An 18,952-nucleotide genomic window follows, 5' to 3' on the forward strand; every position below is an offset into this window, starting at 1 on the left:
TCCTCAGTATCTGCTCTTATTCTGTATATATATACACTGCACAGTACCACTTCTCCTGTATACTGGGTGTAATCCTCAGTATCTGCTCTTATTCTGTATATATATATACTGCACAGTACCACTTCTCCTGTCCTGTATACTGGGTGTAATCCTCAGTATCTGCTCTTATTCTGTATATATATATACACACTGCACAGTACCACTTCTCCTGTCCTGTATACTGGGTGTAATCCTCAGTATCTGCTCTTATTCTGTATATATATACACTGCACAGTACCACTTCTCCTGTCCTGTATACTGGGTGTAATCCTCAGTATCTGCTCTTATTCTGTATATACAGCAGAGTACCACTTCTCCTGCCATGTATACTGGATGTAATCCTCAGTATCTGCTCTTATTCTGTATATATATACACTGCACAGTACCACTTCTCCTGTATACTGGGTGTAATCCTCAGTATCTGCTCTTATTCTGTATATATATATACTGCACAGTACCACTTCTCCTGTATACTGGGTGTAATCCTCAGTATCTGCTCTTATTCTGTATATACAGCAGAGTACCACTTCTCCTGCCCTGTATACTGGGTGTAATCCTCAGTGTGCAGGAGCCAGTGGACGGGTGTGGTCGTGTGTGCAGGAGTCAGTGGACGGGTGTGGTCGTGTTTGGAGGAGCTCCTGCTGATTGTCCAGCCGCTTCCAGGGATTTTTCCATCTATCCCAGCCCAGGCCCTGCCTCTCTCTCCAGGGAGGTGGTGGGGTCCTGGGCAATGAAGCGACTGAAGACCCAGGATCCTACTTCCCGGGGTAGGCCGGCGGGAGGTAGGGGAGGTGAGCTACCGGCCTCAGTTCCATCTCCCGCCTCGGGGGTCAGAAGATCCAGCAGGAGTCGTGGTGCAGCGGCCCCTGCAGCCCCCGGAGGTGAAGCCGTGTCCATCGCCGGCAGTTCCAGGAGGGCGGACAGTAGCCCTCCAAGAGGTACGCGGAGTGCTCCTGGGGATGGGACGGTTCCGGTTCAGGCTGACTGGGGTAACATGAAGCCCCGGGAACTAATCGCCGTTTACAGCTCCCGGATCACAGCCTATCTCCGGGAGTACGAGGAAGCGAATAGGACCCTCAAGAAGGTGAGGGAGAACCTGAAGCTTGAGAGGGGGAAGGTGGACAAAGCAGCCAGAAAAAACAGGCCAGAAATATCGAGAAAAATAAAAGTCTTAAAAGAAGTGATTAAAGAGCTGCAGGAAAGAATGGGGGCCATTCTGGATAACAGTGGTCCCTTCAAGGAAAAGCTCATGAACGATCAAAGGTTTAATGAAATGGCTGGAAACCAAAAGCAGCAGGAAGATGACTCCTCTAGTGAGGAGGAAGAGTCGGACATGGGGGGGCAGCCTGCGGAAACTGGCATCACCGCAGAGCAGGTATGCCTGCCCCCCACTAGTTCTGACGAGGAAGGAGAGTACAGTGAGAACAGCGGAGTTGGGGGGCAGCTTATGGCCGAAATACGCCACCTGGAGTCCCCCAAAATTCGTGAGGACATTTGCTTTGGTGACGAATTGCCTGAAGATGAGCCGATGGGAAAGAAGAGAAAGGCAAAGACATTAAAGACATTAAAGCCAGAGGTGAGGTATGTCTATGTGACCCACCCTGCGTGCCCTGGGCCAGCTGAAAAGCCAGCTCAGGGCACGAACCCCACCATCCTCCCTGGCCCGGTCTCTGCTGTGGGATCGGTGCGTAGGAGTGGGGAGACAGACGTGGCAAAGATGGCGCAGGACGCCGTCCCTGTTTGCGGTAACAGGGGCGGTGAGGAAAAGCTGGAGGGGCCAGACAGGAAGGCTCCCGGGGCGGGCGGCGAGGGGGACATGGTTGGTGGTCGGATGGCTCCGCCCGCCTCTGCTGGGGCACTGGACAAGTGCCGGGTGGAGGTGCGGCGGGGCGGTGTGGCTGCCACTGCCCCCCTTGCAGAGGTCGTTGCCGGGATCCCTGTCCTGGGGTCTGCCTCCTCTGCCCCGGTCTGCTTTGCCGCTCCCGTGCGCCCTGCAGTCCCCCCTGTCGGTTTTGGAATGGCGGTGGGGGACGGGGGGCTGGGGGTGGTGGAGATGGCTGTGGGTGGGGGGGGTGCGGCCGCGGGTACAGCGGTGTCCCGATCCGGAGTTGCAGGGGGAGGGTGCGAGGTGGCTGCCTCCGCCCCTCCCAGGTTGTATGCCCAAATCCCTGCCGGGGTTCCGGTCTCCTCTGCCCCGGTCTGCTCCGCTTCAGTCCCTTCCGCTGGTATTGTCGTGGCGGCAGGGAGTGGAGGCGCAGTGGGAGTGGTCAGGGGTGGAGGGGGTGGGGCTTCGGATATCCACAAAGGAACTCAGAGCAGTGTGTGTGTAGGCAGAGAGGGAGGGGGCGGTCCTGATGCGAGTGTGGTGCGCACCGCCCCTCCCTCCTGCACTGTCCGTCAAGTGGATAAGGCCAGCGTGGCTGGGACCAGTGGTTCTACAGCCCGCCGGCCCGAAAAATCAGGAAAGACTGAAAAATCAGGAAAGACTGTTAAAGATGTGTCCAGCAAGGAGATGCTGGTGACCTCGGTCCCCTCTGGCCCAGCAGTGTGTGTGGGGGGAGGGGAGAGTGTGGTAGTGGCCACTGAAGAAGGGGTCACTTGTAGTAGTGTAAATACAGTTTTTGTTAGTGGTGATGCCCCGGGCCCTGATGGAGGGGTGAATGTTGGAGGTCAGCCGCCCACTGTACAAGTGGCCGGTGCGCCTCATGTAGCCCCTTCAGAGGGGTCTGGAGTGGCACCTGCTGTAGATAGGTCTGGGGAGGGTGGGGGTGGGCCCGGTCCGGCTGCCCCTCCTGCGTCGGTTACGCCTGGCAGAAGTTATGCTGGTGTGGTTGCCGGCGCAGGGGGGGAGGGGCGGTCCCCATTGTCCTCCCCATTACCAATGTCTGGTGACGGTAACTTGCAGCGGCAACTTCTAGAGGCTCTTAGGAGAGGGGAGAATTCCATTACAGTAGGGGGGCAGCAGGTGGATCTATCCTTCTGGATAGACAGGCATGGCCTGCGTGCCTTCCGAGAGCAAGGCAGGGGCGAGACCACCTGGTCCTCACCCACAACCGGCCCCGGGTCAACCAGGCGGAATGTTGTCTGTCTGAAGTGGAGAGGCAATGAAGCGCTGCCCTACCAGGAAGAGGGTGGCAGAGCTTCTCTTTCGGATGGGCATCAGGGCATGTGACATCTTTGCCCTGATACATCCGTATGGCACCCGGGAGTTTGATGTCAGTTTTGCCCGGCCAGAGGGTCTTGAACTTTTTTGGTCTGGGTATGAACTGGCAAAAGACCAGCCGGACTGGCAGGGGTTTTTTGTGCAAGCGATAACCCGCCAGAATGAGGTCAAGAAGGTGACCGTTCTCACCCGTAACGAGTCACTTTCTTGTGTTGACATCTTGACCTGGTTGAGCAGGTACGGGGACGTCCAGGGTCTTCCTAGCAAGAACCTGGATGAGTTTGGCATCTGGTCGGGTGCCTGGACGTTTCAGATTAAGTTGAAACATTCAGGGGGGTCGGTTTCCCACATACCATCATCTGCTTTCCTTGGTCGGGATAGGATCATGGTGTTCTACAGGGGGCAGCCTAAGCTGTGTTACAAGTGCGGCAGCCCTTCGCACTTCAGCGCCAGCTGCCAAGTGCAGAGGTGCGCGTTGTGCGGGGGTGAAGGCCATCTAGCTGCATCTTGTGGGCAGATTAGATGCAACCTGTGTGGTGAGCTAGGGCACCCGTTCAGTCGTTGCCCTCACTCTGTCGCCAACGTGGCTCGTGCACGCGCGGAGGCGAGCCGGGAGGCCCCCACCGCCGAGGCGAGTGCTGGCGAAGGCGACAGGGCAGTGGGGTCGATGAAGAGAAAAGACGGCCCGTCCCAGCAGAGACGGAGGGAGAGGCGTCAGATGGAGAGGAAGCAGGTGGAACCCCGTCCTGGGGTGATGCCTGAGCCCTCCCAGGAGAATGCCTCTCCTAGAGCTGAGACCCTGGGGGATATCGAGGGGAATGAGGAACTCAGGAGACTAGACCGTTCCGAGGTGACTCTGTCCTCTTGCTACGAGAGTGCAACAGAGGGGAGTGAGACAGAGTCTAAAAGAATAAGAAGGAAACGTCTGACCAAAAAAAGATCTAGCCCGACTAGAGTGCCTGTGGAAGGCAAAGCCAGCTCCCCCCTGGACCTCTCTAATCCTGACTCTCTTCCCCTGGATCTTTCCAACCGGTACCTCACCTTGGATGAGATCTCCGCCTCCTCTTCTTCCGGGGAGGAGGTTCAAGGTGGGGGGCCGGAGGGGCAAGAGAAGGAGCCTCTGGAAGGGCCCGCGCCTCCCTCCGGTGAGGATGCAAGGTCCTCGGGAGGTGGGGCGGGTCCAGACACTGGGAATGGGAATGACAAGGGTGGTGCGAAGGGGGAGGCGGTGGTGACTAATGAGATGGACACCACTGTCTCTCTCAAAAGAGATCGTGCCACCTTAGGGGGTAGCCCCAAGAGGGGTAAGAAGAAGAACAAGAAGGGGAAGGGAAGGAAGAAGGCCGTCTAACTTAATCACTCTGTATGGCGGCACTCACTCCGTTGACGCTGGCGACCATTAATGTCGCCAGTATTAAATCGGATGCGGCTAGGTTTGCAGCCTTTGATTTTCTCAGCCGGGTTGAAGCTGACATTTTATTTTTGCAAGAGACCAGGCTGCCAGATTTGGCGGCTGTGTATAAAGCAAAAAAGGAGTGGAGGTGCGGTCCATCATATTGGTCTCTTGCGGCTGAGCCGTATAGCGGAGTGGCGGTTCTTTTTACCGCACCAGTAGAAAGCCGACGAGTGATTGAGTTAGAAATGGGGAGGTGTTTGATTTTAGATGTCCTCATGAAGGGTCAAGAGCTTCGCCTGATAAACATCTATGGTCCCCAAACCAGGTGGGATCGGAAGCGTCTCTTTATGGGGATCAAACCTTTCCTTTTTACGAGTCGGCAGGTGGTCTTTGGCGGGGACTTTAATACAGTCACAAGGTCCCAAGACCGGGGAGGCGCCAGAAACCGGCTGGCTTATGATAGTGTATCCCTGAATAGCATAGCTAGCGAGGCTCGCCTGGTGGATGTCCACATTAGGCACACCCCAGGCCACGGTGGTTTCACTTATTATAGAGGTAGTCAGATTAGGTCTAGAATAGACAGGTTTTATTTAAAGGAGGAGACTACCTTTTCACCTTTAGAGGTGGTAGAGGTGGAATTCTCCGATCACTGTATGATTATGTTCTCTTTGAATGTTGCAGAATCCCCCCAAATGGGAAGAGGCTATTGGAAGCTAAATTCGGCCCTCCTGGAGGAAGCAGAGGTGAGACAATCCTTTAAGGACTTCCTTCAGAGTCAGGTAGAGTTGCTGGATCTTTGTGACACTAAGTCTGAGTGGTGGGAGATATTCAAAGATCGGGTGGCAAAATTCTTCCGCCAGCTCTCGAGCCTCAGGTCCCTGGACAGGTACCGCTTGTATCAGGGTCTGAGGAGGAAACTCGAACAACTGGTCTCGACTGGAGGTAGCCGAGAGGATATCTCCAGGGTGAAATCTTTGCTTAAGAGGTGCCAGTACGATAGGCACACGTCTTTGGTTTTTGAGAGGGATTTCGGGAAGTACCGCTCGCCCGACCCTTACAGAAACTGTAAGATGTCAGTGAAAAGTAAGTTGGTGACGGGACTGGTCGATGGTATGGGATCTCTGGATAGGTCCAGATCAGGGATCTTGGAAATCGTCAAGTCCTTCTACTCGTGCCTCTTGAGGAAGAAGGATCTGAATCGGGACAGGATTTCGGCTTTCCTGGCTGAAACCATCCCTGAGTCAAGAGAAGACCTCTCTCTTGGCGTTTTGATAGAAGAAATCAGAGAAGAGGAAGTCAGCCTGGCGATCGAAGGGCTTGCCCTAAAGAAGTCGCCAGGCCCGGATGGCTTAACATCCGAGTTTTATAAGACCTTTAAGGACTCTTTGGTTCCCCTCTTGACTAAGGTATTCAATGAGTGCCTTTCCTCGGGTGCTCTGCCGAAGTCAATGAGGAGGTCAGCTCTGATCCTTATATCAAAGGGTAAAGATCCGAGCCGTATTGAGAATTGGCGTCCCATAGCGCTTCTCAATACGGACAGAAAGATCCTGGCCAAGATACTGTTTAAACGGTTGGTGCAGTTTGCACCCCGGCTCCTTTCGGAGACCCAACATTGCTCAGTTCCAGGCCGAAGCACGTTTAGTGCTGTGCTCGGTGTCCGAGAGGCAGTGGAGCAGAGTAGGGCGGGTAACTGGAAGGGGTACATGCTGGCTTTAGATCAGGCAAAGGCTTTTGATCGGGTTAACCACGAGTACCTCTGGGCAGTCCTTCTGAAATATGGCCTGCCGGGAGGGTTTGTCGATTGGCTAAAGATCTTGTATGCAGGGGCAGAGAGTTTCCCGCTGGTGAACGGTTGGTCTGGCAGCCCTTTTGAGGTCGGGTCTGGAGTCCGCCAGGGTTGTCCATTGAGCCCGCTCTTATACGTGTTTGCGATTGATCCTTTTATTAGGAGGATTGATCGGGGACCGTTAGCGGGAGTCAGGATGAGTCTGGAGGAGCCAGAAGCCACTCTGAGGGTGGTGGCGTATGCCGATGACGTCACTGTTTTCGTGTCCTCGGGAGGGGAGGCGGAATACGTGATGTCGGAGGTAGAACGCTACTCGGAAGTCTCCGGGTCCATGATTAACCGGGATAAGTGTGAGAGTCTCTGGCTGGGAGGGGGTGATCCATCTTTCGGTCTCCCGGACACCCTCCCAGAGCCCCAGTCGTCAGCCAAAGTCCTAGGCGTTCAATTCGGCCATGGGGATTATCCCACCCAAAATTGGGACAGCAGGCTCACGATCGCCGCTCAGAAGGTTGACCAGTGGAAGGGTTGGTCTTTGACCCTCAGGGAAAGGGTGAACCTGATCAAGACTTACCTTCTCCCTTTGCTTATCTATTTGGCCAGTGTATGTGTCTTGCCAGAACCTCTCTGGACTCGGGTTTACAGTCTGTTCTTTCAACTGTTATGGGGGAATAGGCTGAACCTAGTCAAGAGAGAAGTGACATACCGTACGAGGAGATTAGGGGGGTTGGGTATGGTCAACCCAGTGGTGTTCCTTGTGAACACCTTTGTTAAGATCAACCTGGCAAACCTCTGGAAAGAGAGGGCTCCTCCGTGGGTAGTCTCTTGCAGGGGTTGGTTTCGGCCTTTCTTCCAGGAGTGGGAGACAGGAGGGCAAGTGAAGGATTTGCGTACACCTCACGGATATCTTCCGGCTTATGTCACCCCGATTCTGAAGGTGATCCGCCAGTGGGGTTTGGGAGTGAGGGAAATCAAGACCCAGTCAAGGAGATCCCTTGACGAGAGGGTCTTGTTGACCCACTTCTGGAAGCCCCTGGCCCTTAAGGATTGCCCAAGCCGGGATCTAGACAAGGGGTTACAGTTGTTAAATTCGGCAAGGATCCCCTTGAAGTTTTGGGACTTGGCTTGGCGCTGCTTTCACGGGAAGCTGTATGTAAGGGACAACTTGAAGTACAGGAACTCTGATGAAAGGAGTTGTCCCCGGGAGGAGTGTGGCGACATACTGGAAAGTATGGAGCACTTCCTGCTTCAGTGTCCCTTTAATACAGAGGTATACAAACGGGTGGGTGCATCCATTGGCTGGCCTAGGCTAGCCAACCTCTCCTATGCGGAATGGGCTTATGGAGCATTCAAAGGTTTGGGAAGAAGGGACCCATGCACAGCTTTTATAGTTAGCATAGTGATCAGGTACTTCACATGGAACGCACGGTGTTTAGTTTCAACCCAGCAGAAAGTCCTCCCTGTGGAAGAGGTGTGTAGGAACATTTTAGGTGACCTGGCGAAGGTTCGCTCTCTTGAGTGCGAGAAGGTGGGTACGGATGGGGTCTCTTACCTCTGGAGAGGCTTCACCTTTGATGTGCCTTAGCCTCAGTAGCACTTTTCCTGGTGTTGGGCTAAAGCTTTCACATTAGGTTTTTGTTTTGTATTTAAGATGAGTTTTTGAAGAAAGGTTTGCAAATGACTGAACTTGGGCCTTCGGGTGGATTTTAATATTGGTTTGTATAGATTGATATGGTTGTTATAAGATGTATATATTGTATGATAGGGTAAGTGGGGTGTAGTTAGGTTGGGTGGGATGGGGTGGGGGGGTTTATATTTTTGTGTGGGGAGACCTGCATCCAGCCCTGGACTATGCGGACATAGGAGGACATGAGGCGAGGGGCTGGGTGTGGGTGGTGGTGGAAGGGCTGGCCTCATGGAGGGACAAGAGGCGGAGGTTGGCCCTGGGTGAAGGTGATGGGATAGATAGATTGGTAGGGTTAGTATAGGTTTGTTTCTCATATATGTGTGTAATATAAAAAAAATAAAAAAATAAAAATTAAATAAAAAAAAAAAATAAAAAATATTATAGTTAGTGGATATTTCTATTATGATTATTTTATGTTTATTATTTTTTATTGTGAAGTTGTAATTTATTTTCTGTTCTGAGCAATTTGTATAAATTTGTATATAGTCGGGGCTCAGCCGGATCGGATGTTTATGTTAGGCTAGGTTTCATTTTCTCCTTTTTTTAGTAGGTATGAATGAGATAGTATGCATGTAGCTGGGCCAGTAGGGTAAGTGTATATACTTTATACCTTGTTTGGAAAATTTTATGGCAACGTTTTTGTATTTTTGTATAAAATAAAAAAGAGTTCCTCAGTATCTGCTCTTATTCTGTATATATATACACACTGCACAGTACCACTTCTCCTGCCATGTATACTGGATGTAATCCTCAGTATCTGCTCTTATTCTGTATATATATACACTGCACAGTACCACTTCTCCTGTATACTGGGTGTAATCCTCAGTATCTGCTCTTATTCTGTATATATATATACTGCACAGTACCACTTCTCCTGTATACTGGGTGTAATCCTCAGTATCTGCTCTTATTCTGTATATACAGCAGAGTACCACTTCTCCTGCCCTGTATACTGGGTGTAATCCTCAGTATCTGCTCTTATTCTGTATATATATACACACTGCACAGTACCACTTCTCCTGCCATGTAATCCTCAGTATCTGCTCTTATTCTGTATATACACTGCACAGTACCACTTCTCCTGTCCTGTATACTGGGTGTAATCCTCAGTATCTGCTCTTATTCTGTATATACAGCAGAGTACCTATGCTCTCAGTCTATATTCTGGCTGTGATCTTGTGTGTTTTTGGACAGGACTTCATGTACTCTTTGGCACCTTTCACACGAGCGAGTTTTCCACGTGGGTGCAATGTGTGACATGACGTAACGCATAGCACCTGCACTGAATCCTGACCCATTCATTTCAATGGATCTGTGTACATGAGCGTTTTTTTTCACGTATCAGTTTTGCATTGCGTGAAAATCGCAGCATGTTCTATATTCTGAGTTTTTTCACGCAGCCCTGGCCCCATAGAAGTGAATGGGGTTTCAGTGAAAAACGCATTGCATCCGGAAGCAGGTGCAGGTGCGATGCCTTTTTCACTGATGGTTGCTAAGCGATGTTGTTTGTAAACCTTCAGTTTTGTATCACGCACGTGAAAAACGCATCAAAACGCATTGCACTCGCGCGGAAAAAACTGAATGCAATTGCAGACAAAACTGAGTGAACTTGCTTGTAAAATGGTGCGAGTTTCACTGAAGGCACCCGGACCTAATCCGTGACGCTCGTGTGAAAGAGGCCTGAGACCCTCCTTGTGGCTGCAGGGTGCGTCCACTTCAGCTTCCTGAGAAGCTTTGATTGTGTAGAGAAGCTGGGAAGTAATAGAAGTCGGCTGGACAATGCCCCCCCTATGATAACATTTATTTTGACTGTGAGGAGACCCCCACCCTTTTTCTGGATCTTAGTCAGAGTGGGTGAAGTTTTCAGTCTGATAAATGATGTGATCTTAATGATCTCCAGATCTGGTCCTGGCAGACATGAGAAACCAACACTGATCACAGGAATCTGAGCTGCAACGGGCGAAAAGATTGATTAATCAGGGGCCCAGCACAAAGTTAGACACCCAGGTCACCCACCATAAATATGAATATTCACCCCCATCACATTCTCAGCAATGACACGTGCCTCCTCAAAGAGGACGCCCATCCCAAGTCACTGGAATATGGCCTGCAACCAGCTACAAAGGGTCTGGGATGTTCTACAACTCTGTTTTTGTAATTAAAGAGGTACAACCTGGGATAGCCCATCCGTTTTATCTTCTCACAGGTCAGTATGTGAAGTCAAAAACACCTATGTAGGCTCGCCATTGACAACACCAGCCTTCGTAGACGCATGTACATATCAATTTCCTCTGGTCATTCTCATCCTAAAATCAGGTCATTGTTAACATTACCTCCATCAGTCTTCCTTCTATCCTCCTCTGGTCATTCTCATTCTATTGTCAGGTCATTGTCACCATTATCACCATCAGTCTTCCTTCTATCTCCTCACTGTGCACAAGCTGTAGATGCATGTGAATATGGATCTCCTCTGGTCATTCTCATCCTATTGTCAGGTCATTGACACCATTACCAGCATCCGTCTTTCCTCTATCTTCTCACTATACACATACTGTAGAGAAGTCTGAAGAAGGATCTCCTCCATCATTACCTTGCTATAGTTGGGTTATTATCACCATCTGTCCTTTTGCTGTGCCAAGTGAGACTGAAGAAGGATCTCCTCATTTTCATCATTTTCACTTTCAGTCTTCCTTCTATCCCCTATCTGCACAGAGACGGTAGATGTGCCTGAAGAAGGATCTCCTTTGTCATTTTCAGGCTACAGTCGGGTCGTTCTCACCATTATAATCAGTCTTCCTTCCACACGCTCACTGTGCCGAGTGTCTGGATTTGGCTGAAGAAGGTTCTCCTCTGCTCATTCTCATGCTATGAATGGATTATTCTCACCATCAGTCTTCATTCTATCCCCTCACTGTACATAGACTGTAGATTAGTCTGAAGAACAATGTCCTCCATCATTATCTGTCTATAGTTTGGTAATTCTCATCATTACTACCATCAGTACTCTCTGTGCAGAGAGTGTAGATGAGACTGCAGAAGGATCTCCATTGGCCATTCTCATCATATTCAGTATTTCTTCTCTCCCTTCTATGTGTAGAGACCATAGAAGAAACTCCAGAGACTTGTCTCTGGTCATTCCCATTGTCTTCCTTCTATCTCCTCGCTGTGCAGAATCTATAGTTTAGTCTGAAGAAGGATATCCTCCTGTCATTCTCATTCTATAGTCCGATCATTCTCAGCCTGTTTACCTTCACTCTTTATTGAATCCCCTTGCAGTGGAGACTCTACAGTTGACTCTGAAGTGGGATCTTCTCTGATCATTCTCATCCTATAGTCACGTTATCACAATTATCATCGTCAGTCATCCTTTTATTGACCTGCTGTGCAGACACTGTATTTGAGACTGAAAAAGGATCTCTATCATTCTCAAGCTGTGGTCACCTCTCATGAATAGCATGAGAACTACCAGTTTACCACTTGACCATTCTCACCCTGTTCACCCACTAAGTGAGGTAGAATGTTTGATTCCCACCCTAGGACAAGCTGAGCTTAGTGGTGTAAGAATGACTAGGTCCACCCTGGACCTTCATACACCGTTACTGTGGTATATGCCATTACTGGGGATTATGTGAGGAGAGGACAGTCATGAAGTCAGGAGTGAAGTGCACCTTTAATTAGGACACATGTGGAATGATCTGGTCGCTGACTCCTCCATGTCGGTGTTATTTTCTCTCCCCAGATTCGGTTTCTGCTGAACAATGTTATTTTATGACGGTATCATTTTGTTACTTTGTCCAATCAGTCAATGTCTGTAAATAATTAGTGCCCCCCCCCCTAAAGTTTCTGATGGGGATAGATTACTCTTGTCAGGGGGCAGGTAGACATTAGCCGGGGCATGTCTTCTGGTGTCCAATACATTACATTGACTGGTTTGTAAGGTGGTCAGAAGGATAGTTCTCTGTTTTGTAGACCCTGGTCCTTAGTGGTCTGGTGTCCTGGGATTTTGTGTCCATTAGTTGATTACCCTGTGACCACTGGCCTTGGACCTCATCATTTAGTTCTCAGTGGCTTTCGTGTCAATGCTCCCCGCACTGTAATGACTGCCCCGGCACTGAGGTCCAGTCATTGCTCAGCTCCCCAGAGTCCCAGCAGAGTCCAGCATTCTGGTGCCCCTCTCCATGACGTCCAGTAGTCTACTGCCCACGTGTCATTATCCTGTGGGGTGATGCGGAGCCCTTCCAGTAGGTGGAAGTAGTGGGTGGGGGGGGGGGGGTCTCTTTCGCTCTTTGCATATTTAAGGAAACCCCTTTTTTTTTAAGCCTGACTTGACCTCTGTCCCCCTCCAGGACCCTTGTGTAAATAGCGGAGGATGATGAAAGAGTAGTGAGGAAGAAGAGGAGGGCTGGCAGCCGGCTCAGTCACATATAAGCATTTAACCCCTTGTCTGACAGGAGCTACGTGATGGTGACGCTCCAGTAAATTCCGACAATCCAGCACATTGGCAGATGCTGGACTATTGGACTCTCCGGTATCTGTGTATGTCTAGTCATCGGTGCCTCACAGCATCTTATTCTTTGCGCTGATGGACTATTCTTTCCCACTAATCGGGGTGATTTTCTGTACTTGTCGGATTATCCGGATTCTGTAATATTAATAGCTGGAGGTGACATCAGTCTGTGCCGTCCGCGCCCATACTGCAGGATTGTGGGGCTGCGGACAATTTCCTCTAAGGAAGCCGCAGCCTGCCCGCTCCCAGCCAGGACATCCATTTCCTTCATATAGGTGGAGCGCCACGTCTGCTCTGGATCCTGACCATGATGTCACCCGCGTCATGATGTCACACAAAAGTCATGTATATTATTATATTATACCGCCACACTGGAGGTATATACTATATACCGGGCTGGAGGCGTCTCAGGGGTCAGACATCCAGTGCCAGCTCCTGAAACCATTACACGTCTGCTCTGAATCCTGACGATGATGTCACCCAGTTTGTGATGTCACACACGGCTACATATCCTGGAGTCATGTATATAATACCGCCACACTGGGTGTATATACTATATACTGGGCTGGAGGCGTCTCAGGGCTCTGGAAACCATTACATGTCTGCTCTGGATCCTGACGATGATGTCACTTGGGTTGTGATGTCACACACGGCTCCATATCCTGGAGTCATGTATATAATACCGCCACACTGGAGGTATATACTATATACGGGGCTGGAGGCATCTCAGGGGTTAGACATCCAGTGCTGACTCTGGAAACCATTACATGTCTGCTCTGGATCCTGACGATGATGTCACCCGGGTTGTGATGTCACACACAGCTCCATATCCTGGAGTCTTGTATATAATACCGCCACACTGGAGGTATATAGTATATACCGGCCTGGAGGCGTCTCAGGGCTCTGGAAACCATTACATGTCGCTGGGACAATATAATTACCAGTGTGAAATCGGGCAGAGCTCTCGGCTTCCATCCCAGGAGGCCCGGCGTCTGCCATACTGCCCACATAATACCGCCTGTAGTGCTCACACAGTGCCAGCCAGAGAACTACAGCTCCCATCCTGTCCTAATTAGAGTGAAGCTGTCAGAGGGAGGATGGGGGTGATTATCATGTAATTACACACGATGACCCCTGACCTCCGCCCCCCCCGGCCTCCCTCACACCCGGGAATCCTGCGGCACGGAGGGGCGGATGGCGAGGTTTGTTTTCTCTCTGGTCTCAACTCTGGAAATTCATTGTGATGATGGAGAGGCACCGATTAACCCTTACATTATTTAAAGGGCCGGCGCAGTAACCAGTAACCAATCAGATTCCACCTTTCATTGGCTGCTATGGGTGACTAAGCCAGTGTCCCTCTGCACCAGTTTTAATAAATCTCCCCCTTTGTGTTTCAGTTGCTCATCATTTTCAAGTTGGCTGCTTGCTGTCAGTGAATGGCACCATTCTTGTTCCTTTCTAAAGACGTTTTTGGTCACAGCTGAAGGTTTGTCACAATTGCATTTAACTGTATGATCTTAAAGGGATATGCCAATCTCAGGCAATGACGGCACATCCTGTAGATGGGGGTCTGACCTCTGGGACCGAGAATTGGGGGCCCACGCTGCATAGAGGAGGCCGCGCAGACATGCCGATATGTCCTAAATGTCTGAGATAGGAACAGCCCTTTAACACGGCTGCAGCACCGCAGAGCATCGCTCTCCTGTTCCAATGGTTTGTTACAATGTATCAGTCCACAGAGACTGGATACAATGGTAACAAACCCTCAGCTGTCAGCAGGACTAGGTTGGATCAGCCTTCAGATTTAGAAGAATGTTTTCACTCACTGACAGCAAGCAGTGATCTTGAAAATTTAGATTAATTCATAAAAAGAATATACTACAAAGTTGCAGATATGTCTTTATACGAATGTGTTATTAAAGTGAAACCTAGCAAACCACAGCATGTTGTACCGGAGTCAGTCAAGTGGAGCTGCAGTGTAAAGCATGCGGAAGTGACAGAGCAGGAGTCGGAAGTGGATGTTCTGCTTTTCGGGGGTATTTATTTAGAAGGTTAATGTCCCTTTAAATGACACGCTCGTCTCTGCTAGATCTTCCCCTCCGTTGATTCTGGGCTGGAGGAGACGCTCCTGTTGTCAGGAATCCCAGTTTATTTAATTTCTGAGGAGGAGGCCGTTCCTGGCATTCCTGGTGGAGGAGGGGCATGAATATTACCGCCTGGCATCTCTGCAGAATATGGCGGTCACGACCTATAGATGGTGCGGTGCCCTGTGTCCACAAGAATGGGGAGATTTATCAAATCTGGTGTGAAGGGACACTGGCTTCACTGTCCATAGAAACCAATCAGATTCCACCTTTCATTTTCCAAAGGAGCTCTGAGAAATGAAAGGTGGAATCTGATTGGTTGCTATGGGTAACTAAGCCAGTGTCCCTTCACGCCAGTTTTGATAAATCGATATATGGGATAACTGCCGGACCGATCCAGTGGGCCCCCACCAATCCCAGTAAGGTGGATGACCGTACCCGTACCCGAGGCAGCGTTGGCCGCATATCAATCGCTAGTGCACAAAATAACAAAGCAAACTATTGTACGAAGCATTGTTGTGGTCACAGCATTCACTGTGCGCGGTCACATCATGTCTCTGCGCGCTCCTGTCCGAAATCCTGCAGTTACGACCCGTTGTGTCGCCACTAAATCTGTTCATTCACAAAAAAAACAGGTGTTAAAAATTGACGCGCTGTCAGTTTTTTGCAGCCAGTTTTCAACCATTTTCTGGCCGCCGCTCTGTTTTTAACGGCCATTTTGCACCCGTTTTTAACAGCCGTGAAAAACGGACATTAAAAACGGATGATCTTCATCAAGGTTTTAAGTTAACACCCGAACCCTGCAGCGCACTTAGTATATATATTAGGCCCCCAGTGTAAATAAGGCCCCTCCTTAGTGGATCCCAGTATAGATAACGCCCCTCCTTAGTGGATCCCAGTATAGATAACGCCCCTCCTTAGTGGATCCCAGTATAAATAACGCCCCTCCTTAGTGGATCCCAGTATAGATAACGCCCCTCCTTAGTGGATCCCAGTATAGATAACGCCCCTCCTTAGTGGATCCCAGTATAGATAACGTCCCTCCTTAGTGGATCCCAGTATAGATAAGGCCCCTCCTTAGTGGATCCCAGTATAGATAAGGCCCCTCCTTAGTGGTTTCCAGTATAGATAACGCCCCTCCTTAGTGGATCCCAGTATAGATAACGCCCCTCCTTAGTGGATCCCAGTATAGATAACGCCCCTCCTTATTGTATCCCAGTATAAATAACGCCCCTCCTTAGTGGATCCCAGTATAGATAACGCCCCTCCTTAGTGGATCCCAGTATAGATAACGCCCCTCCTTAGTGGATCCCAGTATAGATAACGTCCCTCCTTAGTGGATCCCAGTATAGATAAGGCCCCTCCTTAGTGGATCCCAGTATAGATAAGGCCCCTCCTTAGTGGATCCCAGTATAGATAAGGCCCCTCCTTAGTGGTTTCCAGTATAGATAACGCCCCTCCTTAGTGGATCCCAGTATAGATAACGCCCCTCCTTAGTGGATCCCAGTATAGATAACGCCCCTCCTTAGTGGATCCCGGTATAGATAATGCCCCTCCTTAGTGGATCCCAATATAGATAACGCCCCTCCTTAGTGGATCCCAGTATAGATAAGGCCCCTCCTTAGTGGATCCCAGTATAGATAACGCCCCTCCTTAGTGGATCCCAGTATAGATAACACCCCTTCTTAGTGGATCCCAGTATAGATAACGCCCCTCCTTAGTGGATCCCAGTATAGATAAGGCCCCTCCTTAGTGGATCCCAGTATAGATAACGCCCCTTTTTAATAGATCCCAGTATAGATAACGCCCCTCCTTAGTGGATCCCAGTATAGATAACGCCCCTCCTTAGTGGATCCCAGTATAGATAATGCCCCTCCTTAGTGGATCCCAGTATAGATAACGCCCCTCCTTAGTGGATCCCAGTATAGATAACGCCCCTCCTTAGTGGATCCCAGTATAGATAACGCCCCTCCTTAGTGGATCCCAGTATAGATAACACCCCTTCTTAGTGGATCCCAGTATAGATAACGCCCCTCCTTAGTGGATCCCAGTATAGATAAGGCCCCTCCTTAGTGGATCCCAGTATAGATAACGCCCCTTTTTAATAGATCCCAGTATAGATAACGCCCCTCCTTAGTGGATCCCAGTATAGATAACGCCCCTCCTTAGTGGATCCCAGTATAGATAATGCCCCTCCTTAGTGGATCCCAGTATAGATAACGCCCCTCCTTAGTGGATCCCAGTATAGATAACGCCCCTCCTTAGTGGATCCCAGTATAGATAAGGCCCCTCCTTAGTGGATCCCAGTATAGATAAGGCCCCTCCTTAGTGGATCCCAGTATAGATAAGGCCCTTCCTTAGTGGATCCCAGTATAGATAAGGCCCCTCCTTAGTGGATCCCAGTATAGATAACGCCCCTCCTTAGTGGATCCCAGTATAGATAACGCCCCTCCTTAGTGGATCCCAGTATACATAACGCCCCTCCTTAGTGGATCCCAGTATACATAACGCCCCTCCTTAGTGGATCCCAGTATACATAACGCCCCTCCTTAGTGGATCCCAGTATACATAACGCCCCTCCTTAGTGGATCCCAGTATTTGTAATTGTCCACTAGTTGTTCCCCATTATAGATATAGTAGCCCCATATATAATGCCCCCTCCTTCCCCATCCCCCGCTGGTGCCGCACCCGCTCCTTGAACCCCCACTATTCACTGGGTGCAGCAGGACCTGACATCCCATGTGACATCATGGCGCTGGAGCGCAGGTCCTGCTGCACCCAGTGAATAGTGACGGATGAGGTGAGCTATGGCTGATACTGACACCTCCCCGGCGCTGACCTCCACCGTTCAGGAATGTTTTGCTTTTGTGAGTATTTGTGACACAGAATGTCATTTTGTGAACAAGAAGTTCATTTTAAAGCGCAGGAACGTGGATTATAATAGGATGATCTTTTGCGTATATTTAGTATGTTCGGTGCGGTCAGTCGTGTACTTTCTAAGCTTTTGTTCTATTTCTAATCTTAGCTTGTAAATAATATATTTATGAAGTACGGTCATACCGTAACGTTTCCTCGAGCATGTTGTGTGCGCCGTGTGAATGAAGCTCTGCTGCCACCTAGTGGTGGATGGATGTTATAGACAGTTTGTAAGCATTTATTCAGTGCTGACCCCTAGTGGTGGCTGGATGTTATAGACAGTTTGTAAGCATTTATTCAGTGCTGACATCTAGTGGTGGATGATGTTATAGACAGTTTGTAAGCATTAATTCAGTGCTGACCCCTAGTGGTGGATGATGTTATAGACAGTTTGTAAGCATTAATTCAGTGCTGACCCCTAGTGGTGGATGATGTTATAGACAGTTTGTAAGCATTAATTCAGTGCTGACCCCTAGTGGTGGATGATGTTATAGACAGTTTGTAAGCATTAATTCAGTGCTGACCCCTAGTGGTGGATGATGTTATAGACAGTTTGTAAGCATTTATTCAGTGCTGACCCCTAGTGGTGGATGATGTTATAGACAGTTTGTAAGAATTTAATCAGTGCTGACCCCTAGTGGTGGATGATGTTATAGACAGTTTGTAAGCATTTATTCAGTGCTGACATCTAGTGGTGGATGATGTTATAGACAGTTTGTAAGCATTTATTCAGTGCTGACATCTAGTGGTGGATGGATGTTATAGACAGTTTGTAAGAATTTAATCAGTGCTGACCCCTAGTGGTGGATGATGTTATAGACAGTTTGTAAGAATTTAATCAGTGCTGACCCCTAGTGGTGGATGATGTTATAGACAGTTTGTAAGCATTTATTCAGTGCTGACATCTAGTGGTGGATGGATGTTATAGACAGTTTGTAAGCATTTATTCAGTGCTGACATCTAGTGGTGATCATGAGATACAGCATCACCCTGGAAGCCTGGATGGTATGGGATCAGGTCTTGGATTATGACATAGTAACCGCTGAGGTCACCTAAACAGTCATACTGTAGTTTGCAGATTTACCACCAATATCCAGCATACTTCTCTGTACAGCGCTCATCTGCATGCATCACGTACAGCTATGGGTAAATGCATGGTTGAGAGTGTTAAAAGGGTTTTCCAAGACTTTAATACCGATGATGACCTGTAGGTCCGACACCCGGGACCCCCGCCGATCAGCTGTTTGAGAAGCTCCTGTGAGTGCTGCAGCCTTCTCAGTGCTTACCAAGCACAGCGCCATCCACTGTATAGAGGCTGAGCTTGGTATCACGCTCAGCCCCATTCACTTCTCAATAGGCCATGTGACCAATGAACGT

The sequence above is a fragment of the Bufo bufo genome, chromosome 2, assembly GCF_905171765.1.
Source record: "Bufo bufo chromosome 2, aBufBuf1.1, whole genome shotgun sequence".
Taxonomy (NCBI): domain Eukaryota; kingdom Metazoa; phylum Chordata; class Amphibia; order Anura; family Bufonidae; genus Bufo; species Bufo bufo.